Source organism: Moschus berezovskii, chromosome 19, assembly GCF_049115385.1.
Source record: "Moschus berezovskii isolate FMDL1 chromosome 19, NW_MosBer_1.0, whole genome shotgun sequence".
NCBI lineage: Eukaryota > Metazoa > Chordata > Mammalia > Artiodactyla > Moschidae > Moschus > Moschus berezovskii.
The window spans coordinates 56,810,897-56,837,007 of record NC_142478.1 but is presented as its reverse complement, the minus strand read 5'-3'; the positions used below and the strand labels follow the sequence as shown (position 1 = coordinate 56,837,007).

At 44.0% G+C, this 26,111-nt stretch overlaps 1 long non-coding RNA gene across 2 annotated transcripts; it reads left to right on the top strand.

The window, feature by feature from the left end:
- The first annotated feature begins 311 nt into the window (after positions 1 to 311).
- On the top strand, positions 312 to 25,755 carry LOC148774878 (uncharacterized). Of its 2 annotated transcripts, none has more exons than XR_016035342.1 (4): positions 312 to 450; positions 8,829 to 8,943; positions 9,460 to 9,594; positions 15,354 to 25,755. It is a non-coding gene; the product is annotated as an uncharacterized LOC148774878 (long non-coding RNA). The 2 variants fall into 2 exon arrangements; XR_016035343.1 differs by lacking the exon at positions 15,354 to 25,755 and adding an exon at positions 14,757 to 15,078.
- Positions 25,756 to 26,111: the final 356 nt, after the last annotated feature.

The following is a 26,111-nucleotide window of genomic DNA, read 5'->3' as shown; positions in this document are numbered from 1 at the left end:
TGTATATATAATTTTTTTTTCTTTTCTGCTACGTCTTTTTTTGGGGGGGCGGTGGGGGGGGGGGAGAAATCCTCTCTAGAGCCGTAAGCGGATCGGCCACACGGAGGAAGCATTTGGGGGCTTAGGAAGAAACTAGCGCAGCTCCATACCTGTACGGACTACATAACTTTTAAACTACTGGACTCAAAGGATCCACATACACACAGGTACAGGAAATACAGCCAGACCAAAGCCTTTTCAGACCCGAGCTGACCGGAAGACGTTGCCTTTCATTCATTCATTCTGCCCGCGTCTGTGGAGTTCTTTACTAGGCGAGAAGCCCTAGAAGAGAAGCTGGACATTTTTTAAAGGTCCCTGCGCTCTCCAAGAAGAGGAAATAGATGCTCAGGAGTGAACTACCGAGAGAATCGGATCTGGCGCCTCCTAACGCAGCTGGCAAACGTGCGAAGGGTAAGCCCTTATTGGCGGGTTACAGGAGAAATGTCCGTGGAAAGGTGCAAGGCACAGGGATGGGGCCCGGGGAACTTTGGGTGCACCTTGATTAATCCTACAGTGCTTCTTGGCGGAGGTATGGCCCCCTCTGTATATATATATATATATATATGGAGTGTCATTAGATCTGGGTATACTTACCTGTCGACATACCTAGTTCACTGTGCCCACCTCCCAAAACTAGAATGGTAAAGGTGTTGTCCTGTAAGTTCATCAGGGACAACAGTCGGGTCGACTTTGATTGTGAGAAAAAACTGGCCCCGAACATTCTTGCAGCCCAGCTAGGCCCGATCTTGAAGGTAAAGATCGTGATGAGATAAGAAGGCACCAGGGCTACAAGAAAGAAGCCTTATACCTGCTCATAGGTGGCTTTGCAAAAAGAAAAAGTTCCCATACTTTTTTATTTTTACTTCTTTCCTGAACCCTGTGGGATAGTTGGAGCAGATCATTTTGCAGGTGGGAAACTGAGGCTCAGAGAAGTTTTGAATCTGGTTGATTGCTCTACCCTCATATCCTCCTCATGTCAACACAGTGATCAGACAGATAAGAGGAGAGGAAGTGGCTTCTCCATCAGCGATCAGATGTGAACCATCAGCTCAGTGTTGGTCACCCTATGAGACAGCTCCCCCTCACTCACCTTGAAGTTTCCTCGCCTGTCTTTCTGTATCTTTTTCCACCACCCTCCAAAGACTACTCACTGAAGTTTGTTTTAATCCAAGTCTACTTAACTGGCAAACATCAAAATTTTTTCGAAACTGAAATCGCCCACCTTGTCTTAATGAGGGTAGGAAGGTTTTTGCCTTTAGCCTGTGTCAAGAACCAGGGACTATTTTGTTTGCTTCTTTCACTCAAGAACCCTTTAAGGTAAAGAGTTTTGCAAATAAGGAAAGTGCGATTCAGAAAGGGAAAGCCAATCCCCCAAGACCACACAGTTTATAAGTGGGATTGCTGGGGCTCAAACTGGAGCCTGCCTCTCCCATCACATCCACTTCTGGATACTGAGCCTCTTAACTGCTCCTACATAATGAGATGAAGGAGTGAAGTGAAGTCACTCAGTCATGTCCAACTCTTTGCGACCCCGTGGACTGTAGCCCACCAGGCTCCTCCGTCCATGGGGATTTTCCAGGCAAGAATACTGGAGTGGGTTTGCCATTTCCATCTCCATGGGGATCTTCCCTGACCATGCAGTGGGCTGGAAGGTCATGAGTTAAGTGCAGTAAAGCAAAAGTGTGAAGCAAAACACTTGGTCTTAATTCTCCTTTCCTCCTGAAGACCTTTCTGTCTCCCCATGTGGTCGGTCTCATGGTATCCCCAAAAGCTGGTGTCAAGAGAAGACCCGATGGCAGACACCTTAGTGTAAAAACAGTTAAGTCCATATATCACCCGGATGGGGCGCTCCTGGCCTGTCGGAGTGGGACGGGGTTGAGTAGTCACCTAATTTAATCCTGTCCCTTTACAAACCACCAGGAAACCACAGACCAGAGAAAAGAATGGGCCAACCGGGGGTTTGTTCCCCTTTGATGCCCCCAGAGTGCCTACCCTGCTGCCTGGTCCTAAGTGGTCACTCCATAAATGTTGGGCCCTTGATGGATCACCTTCCTTAGCAATATTTGCATTTTCCCTTTATCAGTAATTGGCAGATGAAAGGCTTTGTCCTCCTGTTGAAAGAATTCCAGGCATTTGCTCAAAGTGGGGGGAGGAGGTTATGTTGGGCCAAAGGGGGAAGGGCCAAGACCCTTGAGCTCCTTCCCTGGCTAATTGTCCCGGAGGAGTGGACTGTAGGTGAGAGAGGGAAGGGAAGCTTAAGGTGATTCCCCAGGAGAGGGTTTGTTTTGTTTTTATCTTGCAGGAAAAAAAAAAGACCAGGCCAGTTGTATTTGAAACAAAATAATCATGACTTTTGGACCTTCTTGCTCATTCTTACAAAAGGCCCAGTCAGATCCTGGCTGTGTTGGCCCCATTCATCATTTCTTCATTCATCAAAGGTTGATTGAGCAGCTCTGTGCTCTAAAGACTTCGAGGATGGAAAAATCACCTCCGATTGTAGCCTCTTCCTCCAGACTGGGCAAGGGGTGGGCTGCCAGCTTCCCAAACAAGTCAGGAAGGACTGAAACTGGATGGAACCCCCAGAATCTAGGATTTTTCACACTGTTAGAAACTGAAGCTGTCATATTCATGTATCATTATAATAGCTACTGATTTTTGAGAGCTTACTCTGTCTTTGAGCCAAGGCTCTCACATTTTGCTATCTCTTGGAATCCTCATCAAAGTTCTCTGACAGAATGTCTATAATTGCCCACTTTTACAGCTGAGGCTCAAAGAGAGATCAAGTCACTTGCCCACAATTTAGGGCTGTGAAATAGCAAAGACAGGTTTTGAATCCTGGGCTGGTAGGACTCCAGAGCCCAGAGGCTTCCGTCTAGTCTTTCCTGCAGGGCGGTCCCATAGAACACGAAGATGGAAATGTTCTATGTCTGTGCTAACAGAGGAGCCTCTAGCCACATGTGGCTGTTGAACATTGTCCAAGAATTATTTAATCAGTTCCCCAAATTTCAGAATGAAATGTGAATAGTGGGATTAAGGAACTAAATGCTGAATTTTCTTTAATTTTAATTAAATTTAAATAACTATATATAGTGTCTCTCTTACTGGACAGTGCAACCTTAAAGTACAATCCAGAATTTGCCTTGGGGAGAAGAGGTCAGGGATATCTACAAAGATTTTCTAGAAGGAGCCATCTGTGTAACATGAATGGAGTGTTACCACTTAAACCACCCATTCTGTGTGCCTGCTAAGAGCATGGCACCATAGGCACCTGGGGATGCCAGCAAGATATAAAATTGTCCCACCTGCCCAGATCTGACAAATAAACTTCTCAGGTACAGATGATTGGTGACAGAGCAGGAAGCCTTAGAAATGGATGACTACTTCCTGATATATATCTGACAGTCAGACTCAAACCCAAAGATACAATGTATTGTAGCCCTATTTGTAATAGGAAAAGATTAAAAATTATCTGAAAGTTGGGGAACTGACTAAATAATTCTTGTACAGTTTGTTTGCCCAAGGAAATGCTATCAAATCATTAAAAAGAACAAGTAGCTATATATATGTGTGTGTATATATATGCATACATATATATATACACATACATATATATATATATGCATACATATATATATATATGTATATAAGGCTTCTCTGGCTCAGTGATAAAGAATCCAAGAGATCTGGGTTCAATCCCTGGGTCGGGAAGATCCCCTGGAGAAGAAAATGACAACCAACTTCAGTATTTTTGCCTGGGAAATCTCATGGACAGAGGAGCCTGGCAGGCTACAGTCCATGGGGTCCCAAAAAGAGCTGGACACGATTTAGCAACCAAACAATAACAAACTCTATAGATACTGATGTAAAATTATTTCTTGATATCCTTACATTAAAACAAAACAAGGTGCAGAATAATACCAAACTGTGATAACCACTTATGTAAACCAAAGAGAATATATCTATATCTACATTTTTTTATATGCACAAAATTTTCTTTGGAAAGAAATACAACTTTTAAATGGGGAAAAGAACTGGAAAAGACAAAAATACTTTTTCTTTGGTACAGTGTGAAATCTTTACCATATACAAGCATTAGTGTTGCCTGGTTTTGAACCTTATAGATTTCATTTTATATGTTGTGTTATCTTTTGAATTTTATACTATGCATAGTATAAAATTGTATGTATTACCTACTCAAAATTGAATTTCATTTTATTTGTGATTTTTGAGCCTATGAGTTTCAAAGTCAGGCAAATCTAAACCAAATAAATATTATTTAGTTATACATACATAAGTGGTAAAGCATAAATAAAAGCAAAGGAGTGATTAACAGAAAATGCAGGAAGAAAGTCACTCTGGGCTAGGGAATGTGAACAGTGAAAGGTACTAGTGATTTTCTGTTTCTTAATCTAGGTGGAGGACACCTGATAAATTCTACTGTATTTATGAAATGTTCCACTCTTTAAAAATTGTTTTAAAATTGCTTTCTTTCTCTCCCATTCCTAGTTTCTCCTCTCCACACTCCCATCCCCAGAAAACTTAGTAAGTCTCTTGGGTATCCTCCCAGAAATGGTTTATGCTGTTACAAAACCTCTACATATATTTTCTTTTATTATTGTGTCACACAAATATACACACTGTCCTTCCCCTTCCTTTTTCATTTAATATAATCTTGGAGTTCTTTCCATATACTATCTGTAGAACTGCCTCATTCTAAAATATTATTTAAGGGTGAGATAAATCTGAATCATATGATACAGAAAAATTCAAGATTGGTTAAGAAACATAATAAGTCACAGAATAACCTGTAATGATCCCATTTATGTTAAAATAAACTATAATGTATAGACATGCAAAAGAAAGAGAGAAACAAAAAGGCTTGACTAGAACAACAAACCATTCATTGATCACTTCTGAGGAAAGGACAAAGATTTGAGGGGGTTATATAGAGTCTACACTTAATTATTTGCATTTTTAACAACCATTGTGCCCTGTTAAATTTATCAGATATTTCAAACATAAAGGCATAGAAAATAAATATAAATAAATACAGGAAGAACTTGTGTATCTAGCATCTCCGTTTGCCAAACCTTAGAGTTTTGTCATATTTTGGGTCACTTTTGCAATTTAATAAGTACTCTGGGACAACAGACCACACTATTACAGTTAAAGTGATTATAGTTCCCAGAGACTTGTGTGTGTTTGGGTTTTTGTTTGGCTCCTCAGTCCTTGTGGATTGCAATATCTGAGTAAGAAAAATCATGGCCAAATTACACATGGCCTGAGTGTCAGGCTTTTTGATCCTTTGAGGAAGACAGGTTTGTGTCTAGAGTTCTACATATTATAATATCTCTTCCTTCCTGAAGATTGGAAGGAAACTTGGAAATAACAGGTGAGTTAATCAAGGGGTTAACTCCAGAAAGAGAGTCATAAAAGTTCAAAGATACTTTCAAAACTTGCATCTTTGGATTTATGGACAAGCATGTTAACCAATGGAAATAAAAATTCTGGCATTACTTCATCATGCTAAATTGTCATTGGCTGCCAATCGCTGAGGGCTGGACCGCCGGGCTGGCAGTTAACCCTTTCAGGGACAGTCATGCCCTTTATATTCATTTTATTTTGAAAACTGAAGCAAGGACAGATGAAAAGTTTAGAAAGGTCCCCAGACCTTCAAGCTCCACCTCTGGTTCTCACCCCAGAAGAAAGAGTTTCATCCTGCAGAGGAACACCCGGGGACAAATTTCCTGGAGGAAAGTTTTGAACTTTTAAAGTGTGGAATCAGCTGACCTTGCTTAGTAAGAGGAGAGGGGAAGAGAGAGGAGTTTGATTCACTTTTTGTGCTGTCAGAACAGAGACCAGAGTTGGAGAGATTCCATTAATCTTACAGAGCAATCAGTCATTGAGAGGATTGAATTGCATTTCCTGCCCAAAGATGTAGAGACAGATGACCTTTGCAGCAGCTCTCAGACCCCCAGTTCACAGCTGGAGAGAGGATGTGTCAGCATTTACTTAGGGTCTCACCCTGCCCTTTGTTCAAAATTCAAACTCTTTTTGTGTTCAAGCTGCTGCGTGGTTTTTTGTAGTTGTTGATGCTGCTGATTTTTTTTTTTTTAACCTCCCACGTCTTGTAACTTATGATAAACAAACTCTGTTTGGCTGATGATAATAACTGGAGGTGCCCCAGAGAAGGAACCAGAATAGATGAGGGGAAATTTTAAGAGAGACCATTGGGCCTTTTGGTTTTCATTTACTGCCCCTTCCTGGGCTCCTTGAATGCTGCAGGCTGAACTGGATGGAGCCAGAAATCCAGCAAAACTAATAATAATGCTTCATGTTTACATGGCTCTATTACCAAAAAAAACTTTTACATGCGTTACTTCATGTAGAAAAAAAAAAAAACAACCTTCTAGAATGGAAGCATTTACATAAAGGAACATTCTAAATTCCCAAATGTCATGAGCTACATGACTTAGACCAAAGACCCAAACTGAGCCTTAGTTATCCCATCTGTAAAGTGGGGGTTGGGGGGAATGATGATACCAAACGTTGAAGAGTTCATATGATTATTGAATGAGCCTGTGTTCTGGAACAGAGTGGTCAGTAAATGGTGTGTCTTCATTAAAATGAAGGCAACCACTTGGACTTCATAACCCTAACTAGTTGTGGAATCAAGAAATATAGTTTGGAGACTTTCCTAGTGGTCCGGTGGCTAAGACTCTCTGCTCCCAATGTAGGGAGCCAGCATTCCACCCCTGTCAGGGAACTAGACCTTGCATGCTACAACTGAAAGAATTCCACAGGCCCCAGTGAAGATCCTGTGTGCCGCAACTAAGACCCAATGAAGCCAAATAAAGATTTTTTTAAAAAAGAAGAAATTTAGTTTTCCCCCAAGAGGAAGGCGTTCTGAGATGAAGGCATCAGCCCTGGTTTTCTCTCCAACATTCTTTCTCTCCCCAGTAGGTCTCCTTCAAAGTCTGAACACACCAAACTACTTTGAATAATTCAAACTAATTTGAATAAACCTGCTTTCTCTCCTCCAGACCTTTGCTATGCCGTCCCTCTGCTCAGAGCACTCTCTCCTGGCAGCACTCCTCCTCTTATTTGTAATATAATAGTTCTTATTTATTCTTCTGGAATCAGACTAGATGGCTTCTCTTCCCTCATTCATTGATGTATCTTAAAGGTAGCACAGTGCCAGCACCCACTCTAAAATAGTGTTTAATGGAAGTCCAGCATCCCTTAACATGCCTCTCCAAGGCCCCAAATTCCTCCTCTTCCAAAAGGCTAGGAATGAAAATGCTAAGATCTTCTCTTTTCCTAGTGATCCATAGTGTACCACTCTTCACAGATGGAATCAGTGGCTTTTTAACTCTCTTGAAATGGCATTCAGTAATTCACCAGTTCTTCACTGAGCGCCTCCTAGATTCATCCACAGAGTGGACTTTATAGGAAACACTCCTCACCCAGCAACACCTATTCATTGCTCCTGTGCTGTGCTCAGTCTTGTCCAACTTGTTTGCAACTCCATGGATTGTGGCCCTGCCAGGCTCCTCTGTCCATGGAATTTTCGAGAGAGTATTGGAGTGGGTTGCCATTTCCTACTTCAGGGGATCTTCCCCACCCAGGGATTTTGAACCCTTTTCTCTTAAGTCTTCTGCATTGGCCAGCACATTCCTTACCACTAGCAACACCAGGGAAGTCCTATTCACGGCTGAAAGCAGGTCTTTCATGCCAGTGACGTTAGGATAGTCTGAAATAAGATGGACCATTGGCTCTTAGCCTCATCCTGAAGAGAGAAATCTCTCCAGTTTCAAACTGAGAGCAGATGAGTTGGCACAGTTTACCTTAACACAAACCCTTTCTCATCCAGAACACTTCTCACGATTGTAATATACTGCTCATGGATTAATGGTCTGCTGTCTGTCTCACTGAAAGAAGTCTCTTCTTTCAGAAGTCTCTTCTTTATTGAGAACCTTCTGTAACAGCACAGGGAACTCTACTCAGTGCTCTGTGGTGACCTAAATGGGAAGGAAATCCAAAAGAGAGTGGATATATGTATATGTATGGGCTTCCCTGGTGCCTCAATGGTAAAGAGTCAGCCTACCAATGCAACAGACATGGGTTCAATCCCTGGGTTGGGAAGATCCCCTGGAGAAGAAGATGCAACCCATTCCAGTATTCTTGCCTGGAGAATCCCATGGACAGAGGAATCTGGTGGGCTACAGTCTATAGCCTATAGTCTAAAGCGACTGAGCACCCATGCATATGTGTATATATATAACTGATTCACTTTGCTGCGTAGCAGAAACTAACTATACTCCAATAAAAAAAAATAAAGAAATGCAAATAATGTCTGTCTAGTGGAGCAACTTCGCAGCAGCAGCGGAACCCGAAGGTTACAGGTTTATGACCCTGTTGTACAGTCACCAGTTTTTTATCTAATTTAGCAGTTTAATAAATTGTAGTAAATGTAATAACCCACTCCCACCCCCCAAAAAAGAAAGTCACTGAGACTGACTTTGGTCTTACTCACTGCTTATCCTCAGCCTTTATGGCTTGGCTCATAAAATACACCCACCAAATGTTTGTTGAATGAATGAATTCGGCACACTCCACAATATGTCTATTTTCAGCTTGAGCAACTAAATCTTAGGGTACCTCTTTGAAGAAGATGGAGGGCTCTAAGAGACCCTCTTGAAGTGTAACAAACAAGGTTGTGGCCTGGGGGAGACAGTGCTGTGTACACTTTTCTAGCTCCAAAGCCCACACTCTCTTCTGTATTCCAGACTGCCTCCCAGGCTCAGTGTTCATGAGATCTGCTGGGCAGAAACTGAGTCACAGGGCCACCTAGAGGTTGGGGACCAGCTATCAACAACACCCGCAGCTGAGGCCGGCAAACAGGTATCCCGCGCCAGACCCCAGACCCTCACCGTCTATCTGGGAAGCCCCTCAAGCTAATAATGCTGGGAGAGGAGGCCTATTTGCATGTGAGTGTGGCTTGGGGAGGGTGTGGTAGCACTCTGTCACTAGCCACTTTCTAGATCTCCTGATGGCCTGGAGGCTGGAGACCTGGGGCAAAAGGGGGCAGGGCACAGAGCCAGCTGTGGGGGCAGGGCTGATGGGTCTCTGGGTCACCAACAGCCCCCCAAAGAGCTAGGCAGCCTTGGTCCTCTGCTCCTGATTTCTAAAATCAATTTGTCAGCCTGAGCCTTGACTTCAGTCTCAGCATCAGCGGCTCCCATAAGCAATTGCGTCTGCCCTGGGCAAGGCATAGACACTTGAGTACTGCTTTGTGAGTCCCCCACTCACCTGGCCCAACTTACCGACCTGCCAGACCTTAAACTCTTGGAAGAAGGTTTGATGCTCCTGGGACCTCCGTGATGATCCAGTAGCTAAGACTCCTTGCTCCCAATGCAGGGGGCCTGGGTTCAAGATTCACACGCTGCCACTAAACGATTTCACGTGCCGCCAGGAAAACACCCCCCATGCAGCAAAAGAAGAAGAGGAAGAAGAAAGTTTGATGCTCCTTTTGTATCCAGCCCTACACACTTGGTAGGTGCACAGTAAAAAGTACAGGATGGGTTCCTATGTTTTTCGAGAATTCTGACTTAACCTATGAGCTGTGTGCCTTTGGGGAAAGTGACTTCACCTCTCTGAATCTCATTATGACTTGTACAATGGGAAAAATAATAGATCGTTGGGGGAATGAGATGAGATCATGGAAACACCATCATAACACCCCGTATTTCATTATTCTGCTTCCGTATGCTCTGTAGCGCTGATCACTTCTATCGCATAGTTTACTTCTTTATTTTGTTTAGTTTTTTTCTCCTTTCATTTGCCTCTGTACTCCCAGCCCTGCAAATAGAGCTTGGCCTGTTGTAAGTTCTCAGTATTTGTTGAATAAATGAATAGAGGGATATAAAGTGATTAGTGGTCAATAAATGCCCTATAGTGGACCAATCACTAATTACCATTGTGATTAAGAACTCAGTCTCTGGAATCTAATTGAAAGCAGTGTAATTGAAACAGGGGAAGTTTCAACATCAAAGTAGGAAGTTAGGTGCTCTGGCTGAGAAATCCTGTCTACACCATTTACTAAATGTATGACCTGAAACAAGTGCGTTCACCTTCTTAAGGCTCAGTTTCCTCATCTGTAAAACAAAGGTAATACTACTACCTCCCTTGTATGCTGTGGGGATAGGATAAGATGGTAAATGCAAAGCACTCAGTGCCTGCTACATAGTAAGTGCTGGATAAACAATGGTCATCGGGGACTTACCTAGTGGGATAGTGGTTAAGAAGTTGCCTGGCAATGCGGGGAACATGGGTTTGATCCCTGGGGGAGATTCCACATGCATCCGGGCAACTAAGCCCGAGAGCCACAGCTACTGAGCCTAAGTGCACCCGAGAGCCCATGCTCAGCAGTAAGAGAAACCACAACAATGAGAAGCCCAAGTATCACAGCCAAGAGTAGCCCCTACCCTCCACAACTAGAGAAAACGCATGCACAGCATCAGAGACCCAGCACAGCAAAAAAAAAGTCATCATTACTCGTTATAGTAACATCCAGACTAGAAATGACTTCTGAGCCAATTAAATAGTTCTAAATACTTAGCTCCGAAGCACTTAAAATAGGTAAGGGTCTAGAAAGCTCAGTTAATGTTTATTAAACTTTAGTTGCTCAAGGAATGGGATTTTGCTTAGTGTGCCATGATATTGGACCCCAGTAGATGGCAAATAATGTTAAAACATGCTGAAAAATTTACACACTGAGCTCCAACATGAGTGAGAACAAAGAATGTCTATTAGAATAATAATCGGAACTTACCTCGTGGTCCCGTGGCTAAGACTCAGCGCTCCCAATGCAGGGAGCTCAGGTTCGATCCCTGCTCAGGGAACTAGATCCCACATGTCACAGCTAAAGACCTTAGTGCTGCAACTAAGACCCAGCGCAGCCAAATAAGTACATAAATATTCAAGAAAGAAAAAGAAAAGAAAAATAGTAATATCAATTGCCTAATGTGTGCCAGGTATGGTGTTGGGTGCTGGAGCTAGAGTAGTGAGCTGAAATAAACATGGTGGTCATGACTTTCAGACTAGTGAAACTTAGCAAAAGGGAGATTGTACCGAGAGTTGCGCAGACAGAGGGAACATCACAACTGATAAGTGGGTCACAGCAGAAAAGTATATGAGGCTTGAGATGTATAATATGGGTGGGGGGAGGAGAGGGTTGACCTGGCTTGGGGTTGAGAAGGAAGTTAGGGAGCTGGTCCAAGGAAGTGAGGCACAGAACTGAGCTCTGAGGCAAGAGTTAGGCTGAGTGTGGGGGAAGTGTTCTCAGCAGAGAAAAATAACAGATGCGGAGTCCTCGTGATGGGGGCGTACATATGGTAAAAGAACTGAAAAAAGGCCTGTATGACCCAAATGTAGTGAGCTGAGGATGGAGGTTAGGGATGAAATAAACTGGAAAAATAAGTAGGTACTTCAAGAACTAATTGAGGGGCTTTCCTGGTGGTCCAGTGGCTAAGACTCTGAGCTCCCATTGCATGGGGCCTGGGTTTGATCCCTGGTGAGGAAACTAAGATCTCACATGCCTCAACTAAGACCCAGCACAGCCAAATAAATACAAATCTTTGGGGGAAAAAAGAACTAACTGGGCAATACCTGACAAACTGAAGTAGTAGGTAGCCTATGATCCTGCAGTTCCGTGCAAGGAACATTCTAGAGAAACAGACACAAGTGCTCCGGGAAGTATGACCAAGGATGGTAACCTCAGCTGCATTGTATGCAGTCTCGGAAAACTTGGGAACAACTCATGTTCATCGACAGGGGAGTGGACACATTGCAGGTATGTCTTTTTTGGGTTCCTCAATAAACAGAGTCTGAATCAAAGGTCTGCAGGACTACTTTGTTGGGGAGTGCATTCCCGAGGAGAAAGAGTGCAGAAAAATGGGAGTGAGGCAGGGAAAGAGTCAAACGAGTGTACCGAGGAGAGGCCATAGTTACCATGGCAACTCAGGACAGTTCTGGGGAGAGGAATTATCTTGTAGCTCCTGATCAAAGGTTTGCCCCACTGGGGTGTAAACACCCTCCTTCTTCAGGATTACCCATGTGTGAGCACCTAGGAGGCCCTCAGTATCACGCAGGAAGGCCCCAGATAGAGGCTGTTTGGCCAGAGCCCACACGAAATCAGTCAATGTGGTGATCAATGGTTAGGATGAAAAAAGGGGCAAAAGGAAATTACCCAAAATGGGAGGTTAAGGGCTCTGAAGAAGCCTATGGCCTGCACCTTATAAGGTGGAACCTACACAGCAGTGGAAAAAAAAATGGCCTAGAGCGCTCCTTGTGTCTGCAAGATGACTCTGACCAGAAAATATTGAATCACATGACAAGTTGCAGAAGTAGTTCTGAACTTTGTATAAATTTCAGAAATGGGCCAAAGTAAACAATGTATATAGAAAAGCAATAGAACACATAAAGGATAAAGGCCAAACAGAAAAGTAGTTACTTCCGGGGAAGAAGGAGGAGGAGGAGACTGGGATGGGCGAATGAGAATTTCAAAGAGAAATGCTGGTAATGTTAGGGTTCTTTTTGCTGGCATTGTTTTTTTTCTTTCTCTCCTTTTTTAATGGTACACTTCACAGATATGCATGTCATGTCATCCTTGTGTAGGCGCCATGCCAATCTTTGTATTGTTCCAGTTGTAGTAGACTACACAGTTTTTTAAAAAAGTATTTATTTGTCTGTGCTGATTCTTATTTGCAGCAGCTGGGATCTAGTTCCCTGATGAGGGATTGAACCCAGGCCCTCTGCATAGAGAGTCTTAACCACTGCACCACCAGGCAAATCCCATATTAACTATTTCTTACCAAAATGGTACATTATAAAAGCTATCTTTGTACATTATAAATGTTCTAAATGAACCAGTCATTAAATGTAAGATCCCAATTAAAAAATAATGAGTAAATAGTGACTTATTTTTAATAAAATTTTATTTGGCTGTGCCAGATCTTATTTGTAGCATATGGGATCTTTATTTGCAGCATGGAGGATCTAGTCCGCTGACCAGGGATCAAACCCAGGCCCCCTTCATTAGGAGCTTGGAGTCTTAGCCACTGAACCACCAGGGAAGTCCCAATAGTGACATCTGAAATTATTATTTAAAAAGAATAGAAGGATGTCAATGAGGGGGGCATAAGTGTGAATGTTCTCAATGCCACAGAACTGTATGCTTTAAAATGATTAAAATGGTAAAGTTTATATATATTTAACCCCTATTTTTAAAAAACGGGTGGGGGGTGGGGAGGAAGGAGGGATGGAAAGTGGCAGATCAGGCAAAGCCTTGTGACTATGGTGAGGATTTGAGTCTTCAACAATTTCTACCCATTGCGTCAATTTTTATAAGAATAGATTTATATAAAAGTCCATGCAAGGAGTTATACCAAGGAGGCCAAATCCTTCACTGATAACTTGAAAAGTCAGGCCAAATAGGAGGGTGGGTGACCTGTCAGGGGCCTCCAGCTCACTGCCAGCAGCACCAGAGTTAGGACCCAGCTGAGCCCTCTTGCTGAATAAAGGAACAACTGCCAGTAGAGGATCAGCAGTAATCAGACAAGAGTCAATGACTGAACACATAGTACAGGCAAAGTCCTTCCTGGGTGCCCAGGAGATGGACAGGCAAGTGAGTGATGGGTGAGTCCACCTGACCATCAAAAAGCTAGTTCCCAGGTGAGAAGATAAGACTGGTAAAGGTACCCACAAGTACAAGGTGATAAAGGGCCCCTTTGCACACTGAACACACCCATATAATAGCCTTATCTTTCCATGTTAGAGTTATTTATTTATAGGCATTTTAGCAGGAAGACTGCGGGCTCCTTGAGGGCATTCATTGATTCAGGCATTTATTGAACTACTGTGTATGCAGGCACTGATTTGGGGCAGCTGGTATACAGTAGATATTTGATAAATGTACATTGCCTAGCATTCCATCATCACTCAAATGCTCTTTTTTTTTTTTTCTTTGCTGCACAGATGTGCGATCTTAGTTCCCAAACCAGGAATTGAACCCCACAGCCCCTGCAGTGGAAGGCAAAATCTTAACCACTGGACCACCAGAGAAGGCTCTCAGATTTGTTTAAAAATTTTTTTTTGCTAGTTGCTCTTACAGAATGACTTTAAAAGCAGAGACATCAGGGAGCAGTTTACTGCAGACCTCTCGGCAGGCAATGATGATAGCCTGGTTAAGATGGAAGAGGCGATCCTGGCCACAAGAGCTGTGATTTTAAGAAAATGTGGGTTTCCTGATGGATTATATGTGGTGGGAAAAGGGCAAGGGGAAGCAAGGACCCAGGGGTGACTCCTAGATGATCAGCACCCCGATTTCCCCTTCTCCAGGGCCTCTGGAGAGAACCACAGAACCGCATTGCACTTGACGGTCTGTTCCTGGGATGCTGGGCATTTTTATGTGATTAGGCTGGAATAGTTCTCTGGGAAATAAATGCCCTCAGTCTAAAAGGCTTTTACAAGCCAGGGCAGGGGATTAAAGGCGGCCAGGCTGAGGAGAAATTCCAAGGTCAGGAGACAGCTGGGCATAGAGACTTTTAATCTAAACCTTAAACGTTTTTATTTTTCACTCCCTGAACCCAGGGTGTCACTTTAAATACGTGTTTGGCAACATCGGCTGTTCTATTTTTCTTTTTAATTATACAAAGAGAGATCCTGGAAACAGCTCAGCCCCCAGGCTGGGGGAGGCGAGGAAAGTCTGGCAACAGTTGGAGGAGGCAGACACCAGCTAAAAATTGAGTGGATTGAAGTCCGTTTGAAGGCGAGTGGAGACTCTACCCTTAACTCGGTGGGGGGAGCCCTGACTCAGGGTTTCTAAAAGGAGACTGACAGTCACCAGCTTAGAACGGAGAGATGACAGATGGACAAATCTGCAAGATAAAAATATCACTAACACTAGCACGGCTCTTGTACCTTGAGTTTCTTCCCAGACCTCTGTCCTCTCCTTCCTTTCATCCTTTGAGCAGAAAACACTTAACTAGACAATTCATTTACATTTACAGGCTCCTCCCTACTATGTGCTGGGCTCTAGGTTCAACTGTTTGTGTTACCTTGGGTTTTTATATATATTTGTTTGTTTGTACCAGGTCTTAGTTGCAGCACGTGGGATCTTCCATCTTCACTGTGGCATGTGCGAACTTTTTTTTTTAAGATTTTTGTTGTGGACCATTTGTTTTGTCTTTATCGAATTTGTTACAATATTGCTTCTTCGTTATTTTAATTTTTTTTTTTTTTTTGGCCCCAAGGCATGTGAGATCTTAGTTCCCCGACCAGGAATTGAACCCACACCCCCTGCACTGGAAGGTAAAATCTTAATCACTGGACCTCGAGGGAAGTCCCAGCATGCAAACTCTTAGTTGCAGCAAGAAGGACCTAGTTCCCTGACCAGGGATTGAACCTGGGACCCTGAATCGGGAGCTCGGAGTTTTAGCCACTGGACCATCAGGAAACTGTTGATACCTTGTTGCATGCAGACAGCAATGTTGTGAGTAGGTAATCATACATATCATTATCCCCATTTTCTAGATAGTGAATCTGAGACTTAGAGAGATTAAATATAACTCCAACTCCCCAGTGTTGGGCCTGGGCTTGTTTGCCCTCAGATCCATTCCTTGCCCTTCCTCTGCTTAGCTCTGTATCACTGGGAAGCCAACCTCTGCAGGCTGCCAAAAGAGCTGACTTCCTTTATAGATCGACCAATGGAAGGCAGTGATAGGAGCCTAGTGGGCAGGAAGAAGGGAGAAGCCGGGGTTTTTCTCCCTCTCTCTGTCTCCGGAAATAGTTCCAGGAGCAGCTGCATTTCCTGTGGCTCTACCTCCCACCAGACAGTGCCACTGTGGGTCCAGCTTCTACCTGGGGACTCCAGTCCTTCCTGGGTACCAGAAACACCACCCCTGCCTCTGTCCATCCAACTCCAGGGGTGGTACTGACCTTCCTGCTGTTGCTAATCTGTAGGTTCTTCACCCTCCCGTTTGCCTGCTTCCATGGTTCTTCCATTACCTGGGAAGCAAATGCATACATTCCCCTATTTTAGTGTCTGCTTTTCCTGCTTGGATTCTCACTGGTTTTCTACCTTTCGTGAATACTCACCATCTAGCCAATTTATCTGGTTTGGAATGACACAATTCTCTTTCCTTGAGCACAGGACATCCCACAAAATGAAAAATAGTAACCACCGTTTATTGAGCATTATGCCGATTGCCAGTCAAATGTTCTTTCGTGGAACACTCATAGCAACCCTTTCCGCCAAATCCCATTAATTACTATCCCCATTTGCCAGGTGGGGCTCAGATTGAGTTGCTTCCCCAAAGGGGTACAGTTATAAATTGACAAAGCCTGGATTCACATCAAGGGACTCCTAAACCCATGTGACTTTCTCTAATCTCTGCTGACATCTTTTTGTCTTTGTTTTTAATTTATTTGACTGTGCTGGATCTTAGTTGCAGCACGTGAAATCTAGTTCCCTGACCAGGGATTGAACCTGGGTGCCCTGCACTGGTCGTGGATTCCTAGCCACTGGACCAGCAGGGAAGTCCCTCTGCTGACATCTTGAACACACTTGCAGCCCCATGATAAACCCATTAGGACTCAAGATCCCTCCTCAACTCAGTCCAGGGTACATATATGAGCTTTCCTAGTGTAGGGGCTTCCATGCTGACTCAGATGGTAAAGAATCTGCCTCCATTGCGGGAGACCCAGGTTTAGTCCCTAGGTCAGGAAGATCCCCTAGAGAAAGGAATGGCAACCCACTCCAGTGTTCTTGCCTGGAGAATCCCATGGACAGAGGAGCCTGGTGGGCTACAGTCCATGGGTTTGCAAAGAGTTTGACATGACTGAGTGACTAACACAGACACACAGGGCTGCTATAACAAACTGTCACAAACTGGACAGCCAAGAACACAGAAATTTATTGTCTCACATTTTGGGAGGCCAAAGTCTGAAATCAAGGTATCAGGAAGACCATGATCCCTCTGAAGTCTCCACGGAAAGATCTGACCCAAGCCTCTCTCCCAGCTTCTGGAAGTCTCAAACACTCCCTGGCTTGTAGGTGGCCATCTTCACCCTGTGTCTCTTCATATCATCTGTTCTCTGAGACTCTGTGTGTCTAAATCTCCTCTTTTTATAAACACACATCATACTGGATCAGGGCTTACTGATCATTTTAACTTGGTTGCCTCTATAAAGACCCTGTTTTTAAATAAGATAATGCTCTGAGGTACTGGGAATTGGAACTTAAACATCTTTTTTTGGCGGGGAGAGACATAATTTAACTCATAACAGTCCTGGATGCAGGTGCTCTGTCTCTACAGTGTGACCTCATTGGTCCTGTTCTCCTATTTTTGGTGGCTCTGAGAAGCTTGCAGAATCTTATTTCCCAGGCCAGGGAATGAACCCAGGACCATGGCAGTGAAAGCACCGAGTCCTAACCACTGGGCGGCCAGGGAACTCCCACTCCTCTTTTTCTAATGGAGGATGCTAGATTTCTAGGAAGACCCCACCCCTTTAAGAGATTGCGATGACTTCCAAGTCATGTTTGTAGTCCAAAATTTATCCCAACATTCTACCCCAAAATATATAGAGAGATGTAAAGCACCTAATATAGCCAAACCCATTTTGAAAAAGTAGGACAAAGTTGAAAGACTTAACCTATCTAACTTCAACACTTATTTTAAAGGTAGAGTAATCAAGAGAGTGAAATGGCAACCCACTCCAGTGTTCTTGCCTGGAGAATCCCAGGGACGGGGAAGCCTGGTGGGCTTCCGTCTATGGGGTCACATGGAGTCGGACACAACTGAAGTGACTTAGCAACAGCAGCAGCAGCAATCAAGAGAGTGTATAGTTGTATAGTAGAAAATAGAGCAATGGAATAGAATAGAGAATCCAGAAACAGACACTCACATATAATCGTTTGATTTTTGTCAGAATGGTCTGTGTGTTTCAATGGGGAACTTGCTTCTTATCTTTTAAAACTTTAAAAAAATATATTTATTTGGTTGTGACTGACCTAACTGCAGCACACAGGATCTTCAGTATTGGCACGCAGGCTCTAGTTCCCCGACTATGGGTTGAACCTGGGCCCCCTGCATTGCGAGCATGGAGTTAACCACTGAACCACCAAGGAAGTTCCTCTAAGGCTTTTTTTTTTTTTTAATATTTATTTATTTGGCTGCACCGGGTCTTGCTTTGGTATGTGGGATCTAGTTCTCTGACCCGGGATCAAACTCGGGCCCTCTGCATTGGGAGCAGAGTCTTAACCACTGGACCACCAGGGAAGTCCCAAGGCTTTTTTTTTTTTTTAATAATTTTTATTTATTTATTTAGGCTACTCTGAGTCTTTGTTACTTTTGCCCTGGCTGTCTACAGTTGAGGTGCGCGGGGGCTACTCCTTGTTGCTCTACTCAGGCTTCCAATCATGGTGGCTTGCTGGGGAGCACGACCTCAAGGCTCAGGGACTCAGTAGTTGTAGCGCACAGGCTTAGCTACTCTGTGGCATGTGGGATCTTCCCGGACCAGGAATTGAAGCTGTGTCAGTCCCTGTACTGGCAGGTGAATTCTTATCCACTGTGCCATTAGGAAAGTCCCCTCTAAGATTTTTTAAAACTATTGTGTTTTAAAGTTTTAAAACATAGGTGAATATGAGCTTGGGACTGGCAAGGATTTCTTAGCCAGGACACAAAAAGCACTAACCATAAAAGGCCTGAGCACAAACACACAGTCCCAGCGATGGCTGCTGACCAGCGAGGAGAGTGAGCCCTAATAGCTCAGGGCCTGAGGGGCAGGAAAGTGGGGTAGGGGCTCCCCTGCACATGGTCTCTGAGCTTCGGGTGCCGAGAATCATTCTGAGATCAACATAAATCCTAAATCTGAATTTTGTATCCAGTCCCCTGCTTCCTTCCGTCACCCAGTTCTTTGACTCTCAAAGCCCCTGGATCACGCACTAATGCCACCTTCCTGATGTCCTGTGGAGCTGGCACCAGGGATGGGCAGCAGAGGGATTTCACACATTCTGTGTGACACCTAGAGGGAGTCACATGCGTAGGAGGAAAGCCTTTGAACTGTTAAAAATAACCGTACAGGGAACCTCCCTGGTGGTGCAGTGGTTAAAACTTCACCTTCCAATGCAGGGGGTTCAATCCCTGGTGGGAGAACTCAGATCCCGCATGCTGAGTGAGACGTCCAAAAAATGAAAAGAAAGGGGAAAAAAACCAGAAGGAGGGTACTTCCCATCACCAAAGGTATAGAAACGCTGGTCTATAAAGGCAGGAGCTCAAGAAATGATGGCTCTTTTATTATTATTAATTTAGGGCTTTCAAACCTCAAGAGTAGTCAGAGGTAAGGCAGAGATAGGGGAAGGAAATAGAAGCAAGCACCCACGATGGGCTCTGACAGAATGCTCTTTTTTCAAACTGCAAGTGGGGAATTCTTTACCGCCTGATTGGGCAGGAAGGGGCAAGAGATTTCCTCTTCAGCTGGGAATCAGATTTACCCCTCCTAAAAATGTGCCTGGGGGTGGTGATTGGGTGTCCAGACTCAGGGTCCATGAATAGGTATTTGTAATCTTTCTTTTTGCTAAGAGTATTGTTTGCTCAGAGAGGTTAAGTAATTTGCCCAAGGTCACACTGCAACCAACTGGCCAAGGGAACAATCAACCTTAACCACCGGAGAAGACTAAAAGTATTTAAAACGGAAGCTTACCTAGTGTGGTGGTTCTCAAGCTTTACCCCAAAAACTGGCTAAAAGGAAACTGCTTGAGTGGGTTTTAGTAACTTGCATTTAAAAAGAATACCTCTGGAGATTCTGATGCAGAAGCAGGGGTCACTTTGGTGGTCCTTAAACCCCAGATCCTAGAGACTTACAGACTCAGTTTAGTGTCCTGTACTACTACTTACTGGCTTTCTGTGCTTTTTTTTTTTTTCATCTACAAAGTGATGATATACACCTGGAACCAACACAATATTGTAAATGGACTATAATTTTAAGTGGTGATATTAATATGAAAATGTAAGGGATTTTTTAGTTTAATATAATATTTAATCTATTTAATACACTAAAATAATAATAAAATAATTAGACATATTTTTAAAACATTTAATAAGATAATATAGATATTTGTTATTGTTCAGTCAGTAAGTTGTGACTCCGACTCTTAGTAACCCCACGAACAGCAGCACACCAGGCTCCTTTCTCCTCCAGTATCTCCTGTATGCGTGTGAGTCAGTCATGACTCTTTGCAACCCCATGGACGCATGGGGTCCTCACCAAGCTCCTCTGTCCATGGAATTCTTCAGGCAAGAATACTGGAGTGGGTTGCCATACCCTTCTCCAGGGGCTCTTCCCAACCCAGGAGTTGAACCTGGGTCTCCGGCATTGCAGGCAGATTCTTTACTGTCTGAGCCACCAGGGAAGCCCCCACTATCTCCTGGTGTTTGCTCAAATTGATGTCTGTTGAGTCGGTGATGCTATTTAACCATCTCATCCTCTGCTGCCCTCTTCTCCTTTTGCCTTTAATCTTTCCCACCATCAGGGTCTTTTCCAATGGGTTGGCTCTTCACATCAGGTGGCCAAAGTATTGAAGCCTCAGCTTCAGCAACAGTCCTTTCAATGGATATTCAGGGTTGATTTCCTTTGGGATTGACTGGTTTGATCTTGCAGTCCAAGGGACTTTCAAGAGTCTTCTCCAGCAGAATTCAAAAGCATCAGTTCTTCTGTGCTCAGCTTTCTTTATGGTCCAACTCTCACTGTTGGAAAAACCATAGCTTTGACTATATGGACCTTTACTGGCAAAGTACTATCTCTGCTTTCTAATACATTGTTTAGGTTTATTATAGTGTTTCTTCCAAGGAGCAAGCATCTTTTAATTTCTTGGTTGCAGTTACCATCCACAGTGATTTTGGGGCCCAAGAAAATAAACTCTGTCACTGCTTCCACTTTTTGCCCTTCTATTTGCCATGAAGTGATGGCACCAGATGCCATGATCTTAGTTTTTTGATACTGAGTTTTCACTCTCCTCTTTCACCTTCATCAACAGGCTCTTTGGTTCCTCTTCACTTTCTGCCATTAGAGCAGTATCTGCTTGTCTGAGGTTGTTGATACTTATTATATTTAATAAATTATCAATTACTCTGTTATTTAAGTATATTTTATATTACATGTTTATTTATAATAATATATAAACTGTTTACTAATACATAATTTAGAATGGTATCTGTCATCGGTTCAGTTCAGTTCAGTCGCTCAGTCGTGTCCTACTCTTTGCAACCCCATGAACTGCAGTATGCCAGGCCTCCCTGTCGATCACCAACTCCCGGAGTTTACCCAAACTCATGTCCATTGAGTTGGGGATGCCATCCAACCGTCTCATCCTCTGTCGTCCCCTTCTCCTCCCGCTCTCAATCTTTCCCAGCATCAGGGTCTTTTCAGATGAGTCAGTTATTCGCATCAGGTGGCCAATGTATTAGAGTTTCAGCTTCAACATCAGTCCTTCCAATGAACACCCAGGACTGATCTCCTTTAGGATGGACTGGTTGGATCTCCTTGCAGTCCAAGGGACTCTCAAGAGTCTTCTCCAACACCACAGTTCAAAAGCATTGATTCTTCTGCGCTCAGCTTTTTCTTTATAGTCCAACTCTCACATCCATACATAACTACTGGAAAAACCATAGCCTTGACTAGATGGACTTTTGTTGACAAAGTAATGTCTCTGCTTTTTAATATGCTGTCTAGGTTGGTCATAACTTTCCATCCAAAGAGTAAGTGTCTTTTAATTTCATGGCTGCAATCACCATCTGCAGTGATTTTGAAGCCCCAAAAAATAGTCAGCCACTGTTTCCACTGTTTCCCCATCTATTTGCCATGAAGTGATGGGACTGGATGCCATGATCTTAGTTTTCTGAATGTTGAGCTTTAAGCCAACTTTTTCACTCTCCTCTTTCACTTTCATCAAGAGGCTCTAGTTCTTCTTCACTTTCTGCCATAAGGGTGGTGTCATCTGCGTATCTGAGTTTATTGATATTTCTCCTGGAAATCTTGATTCCAGCTTGTGTTTCATCCAGCCCAACATTTCTCATGATGTACTCTGCATATAAGTTAAATAAACAGGGTGACAATATACAGCCTTGATGTACTCCTTTTCCTATTTGGAACCAGTCTGTTCCCTGTCATTGGTAAGTACTACTTAAGTGCTATTTTATTTTTTACCCCATGACATGTGGGAGTTTGCTACCTCCCAAGGCAGCTCATACCATCTTTGGCCAGCCCTGGGCTGTATCCATTGGCCACAGTGTGAAGCAGGTTGCAGTAGTCCCTTGGATCTCTATACCTACATACACAGAGAGTTGATTGAAAAATTCTGTTTGGTTGTTTCAGATAAAACTCCAAAAGGCTGAGAGCACACACACACACACCCTAGCCACTAGAGGGAGCCACACATAGTCCTTGGAGGCACTGCTGGGAGGGACAGCCCGGGTTCCAAGTCTGATTCTCCACTGGCTTTTTTGGTGTACTTTGGTAAGGTGCTTTCTCTCTGGGGCATCAGTTGCTGTTAAGTAGGGGTTTGGAATGGGGTGGTCTCATGGCCCCAACTAGCTCTAATGTGCTGTGAGCTCAGTCGCTTCAGTTGTGTCTGACTCTTTGTGACCCCATGGACTGTAGCCTGCTGGCTCCTCTGTCCATGGCAAGAATACTGGAGTGGGTCGCCATTTCCTTCTCCAGGGGATCTTCCTAACCTAGGGATCGAATCCGCATCTCTTATGTCTCCAGCATTGGCAGGTGGGTTCTTTATCACCAGCCCACCTGGGAGAAAATTTATTAACCACTGACCCTTCAGGGCTCTAAGATTCTAAAACAAGAAGCAGGGTTTGCCCAGATGCCCACCCCATCCACCCACCAACCCAAGTCTTGATAGTATTTTTTTTTTCTTCTCTTTTGCTCTGTGCACGCGGTGGTGGGATTCAAACTCCATAGAATTAGGAGAGTGGGAGACCTGGCCCCATCCCTACCCCAAAGCCCCCGGCTGACCTGCCACTGACAAGTCCTTTGGTTCCTTCTTAGTCAGCAAATCTTCCCTCCCTGCTTCAGGGTTCTTCTCTTCCACACCTGCTGGCCCCACTCAGGCCCCAGTAGGCCTGTAAAACTTAGCGGGGGGAGGGGGGGGGCTCTTAGAACCAAGACAATCTCATTATCTTTTTCATTAAACCTGTTCCTCTTGGGAATCTCTGTTGTGCCAGTTCCTGTGAGAGGCCACGGGTGATAAGGAAGTAATTTAAAGAGAAAAGAACTTTGCTCTCAGATAGCTTCCCAGATGGTTCAATTCCGTTCAGTCGCTCAGTCGTGTCCAACTCTTCGCGACCCCATGGACTGCAGCACCCCAGGCTTCCCTGTCCATCACCAACTCCTGGAGCTTACTCAAAGTCATGTCCATTGAGTCGGTGATGCCACCCAACCATCTCGTCTTCTGTCTTCCCCTTCTCCTGCCTTCAGTCTTTCCCAGCATCAGGGTCTCTTCAAATGAGTCAGTTCTTCGAATCAGGTGGCCAAAATATTGGAGTTTCAGCTTCAGCATCAGTCCTTCTAATGAATGTTCAGGACCAGTTTCCTTCAGGATGAACTGGTTGGATCTCCTTGCTGTCCAAGGGATTCTCAAGAGTCTCGTCCGACACCACAGTTCAAAAGCATCGATTCTTCAGTGCTCAGCTGTCTTTATAGTCCAACTCCCACATCCATACATGACTACTGGAAAAACCATAGCTTTGACTAGACGGACCTTTGTTGGCAAAGTAATGTCTCTGCTTTTTAATATGCTGTCTAGGTTGGTCATAGCTTTTCGTCCAAGGAGTAGGCGTCTTTTAATTTCATGGCTGCAATCACCATCTGCAGTGATTTTGGAGCCCCCAAAGATAAAGTCAGCCACTGTTTCCCCATCTCTCATTGTTTCATCTCTCATCTCTCATTGTTTCCCCATCTATTTGCCATGAAGTGATGGGACCAGATGCCATGATCTTAGTTTTCTGACTGTTGAGTTTTAAGCCAACTTTTTCACTCTCCTCTTTCACTTTCATCAAGAGGCTTTTTAGTTTTTCTTAGTTTTCTGCCACAAGTGTGGTGTCATCTGCATATCTGAGGTTATTGATATTTCTCCTGGCAGTCTTGATTCCAGCTTGTGCTTCATCCAGTCCAACATTTTTCATGATTTACTCTGCATATAAGTTAAATAAGGAGGGTGACAATATACAGCCTTGACGTACTTCTTTCCCGATTTGGAACAAGTACCCACCTGCCAATGCAGGAGACACAAGAGACACAGGTTCGATCCCTCGGTTGGGAAGATCCCCTGAAGGAGGGCATGGCAACCCACTCCAGTATTCTTGCCTGGAAAATTTCATGGACAGGGGAGTCTATAATCCATGGTGTCACAAAGAGTCAGATACAACTGAGCAACTGAACGCACACTCATTTGTTGAGGGCCTGGGGGCGGGGCACAGACAGGTCAGTACATAAATAAACTAGTTAGTTGATTTCAGATACTGTAGTGATCAGAACTATCAGGGAAATAAAACAGGGTGAGGTGACATAATGGGGCCTACTTTAGAAAAGGAAGGTCCCTCTTTGGAGGTGATATTTGAGCTGAGACACAGATGGTAAGTGAAAGAAATGACAAGTACAAAGGCCAGCAAAGAAACAAGCCCATTGGGATGAGATTTCAAATTCCAAGTTCCCTGGTCTTCATAAAATCAGAGAAAGGTCTCTGGAAGAATTCCAGAGACTTTTGGGAGGGGGCCTTCAGGTCTATCCTGTAATGTGGCTGAGTGGAGGGGTGCCCTCTAGTGGTGACAAGAGTTAAATTTCACATAGCTGACCTGGAATGCTGCATGCTTGTGACTTGACTCTGGGATAATTGTAAGTTTCACTCATTCTTGTCTTTCCCACACTTATTCATTCAACAGATATTTACTAAGCAGTGTGCCAAGCAACCCTCTAGATGCTAGAGTTGTGAAACCGACAGAGACAGTCCCTGCCCTCCTGGAGCTGATACCCTAGGGAACAGTTCTTACCTCAGTACTCTAGCCCCACTTCACCTCTCCCCTCTATTATTCTGTAGCTAAATCGGTCTCCTAATGTTCCAACAGGCAGAAATTGTTGCTTCAGAGTCTTTGTATCTGCCATTCCCTTCTGCCCCAGGGAAGCAGGTCCCTGCTTCTTTGCATTGCTGGTTCAGGTCTCAGCTCAAAAGTGACCAAGTCAGAAAAATGTGAACTCATTTTGTTCGTTGACTGCCTGTTCTCTTCACTAATATATAAGATTGCATGAAAGTTACTATTTTCTTGGAATCCCTCAGCCAACGCTTAATAGGTGCGCAGTAAACTTATTGAATGGGCTTATTATCCTGTACCCCAGCTTGTTTCAGAGAATAGTGAACTGTAAGTGAACGAACTGGACAAAACATACCACAAATCTCAGCCCTAAAATAAAAAAAGCCGTTGCACACTACCTGTGCCTCCCTTCTCTGCTTTGTCTTTCTTTTCTGCTTTATTTTTCTATACACTTACACCTTCTAAACTGTTATAACTCACTCCTTGCTGTTTGTGTGTCCCTGTTACTAGACTAGAATGTAAGCTTGACAAAGGCAGGGGATTTTGTCCATTTGAATCACCACAGGACCCTCAGTGCCCAGAACAGTGATGGCACCCAGTAGGCGCTCACTTTGGCCACCTGATGCGAAGAACGGACTCATCTGAAAAGGCCCTGATGCTGGGAAACATTGAAGGCGGGAGGAGAAGGGGACCACAGAGGATGAGATGGTTGGATGGCATCACCGACTCAATGGACATGAGTTTGGGTAAACTCCGGGAATTGGTGATGGACAGGGCTGGCATGCTGCATTCCATGGGGTCGCAAAGAGTCGGACACGACTGAGCAACTGAACTGAACTGAGGCGCTCAATACACAGAATGAATGAACTCTATTTACATCACAGTTTGCTCTTTCCTGCAGATCCTAAGTCACTT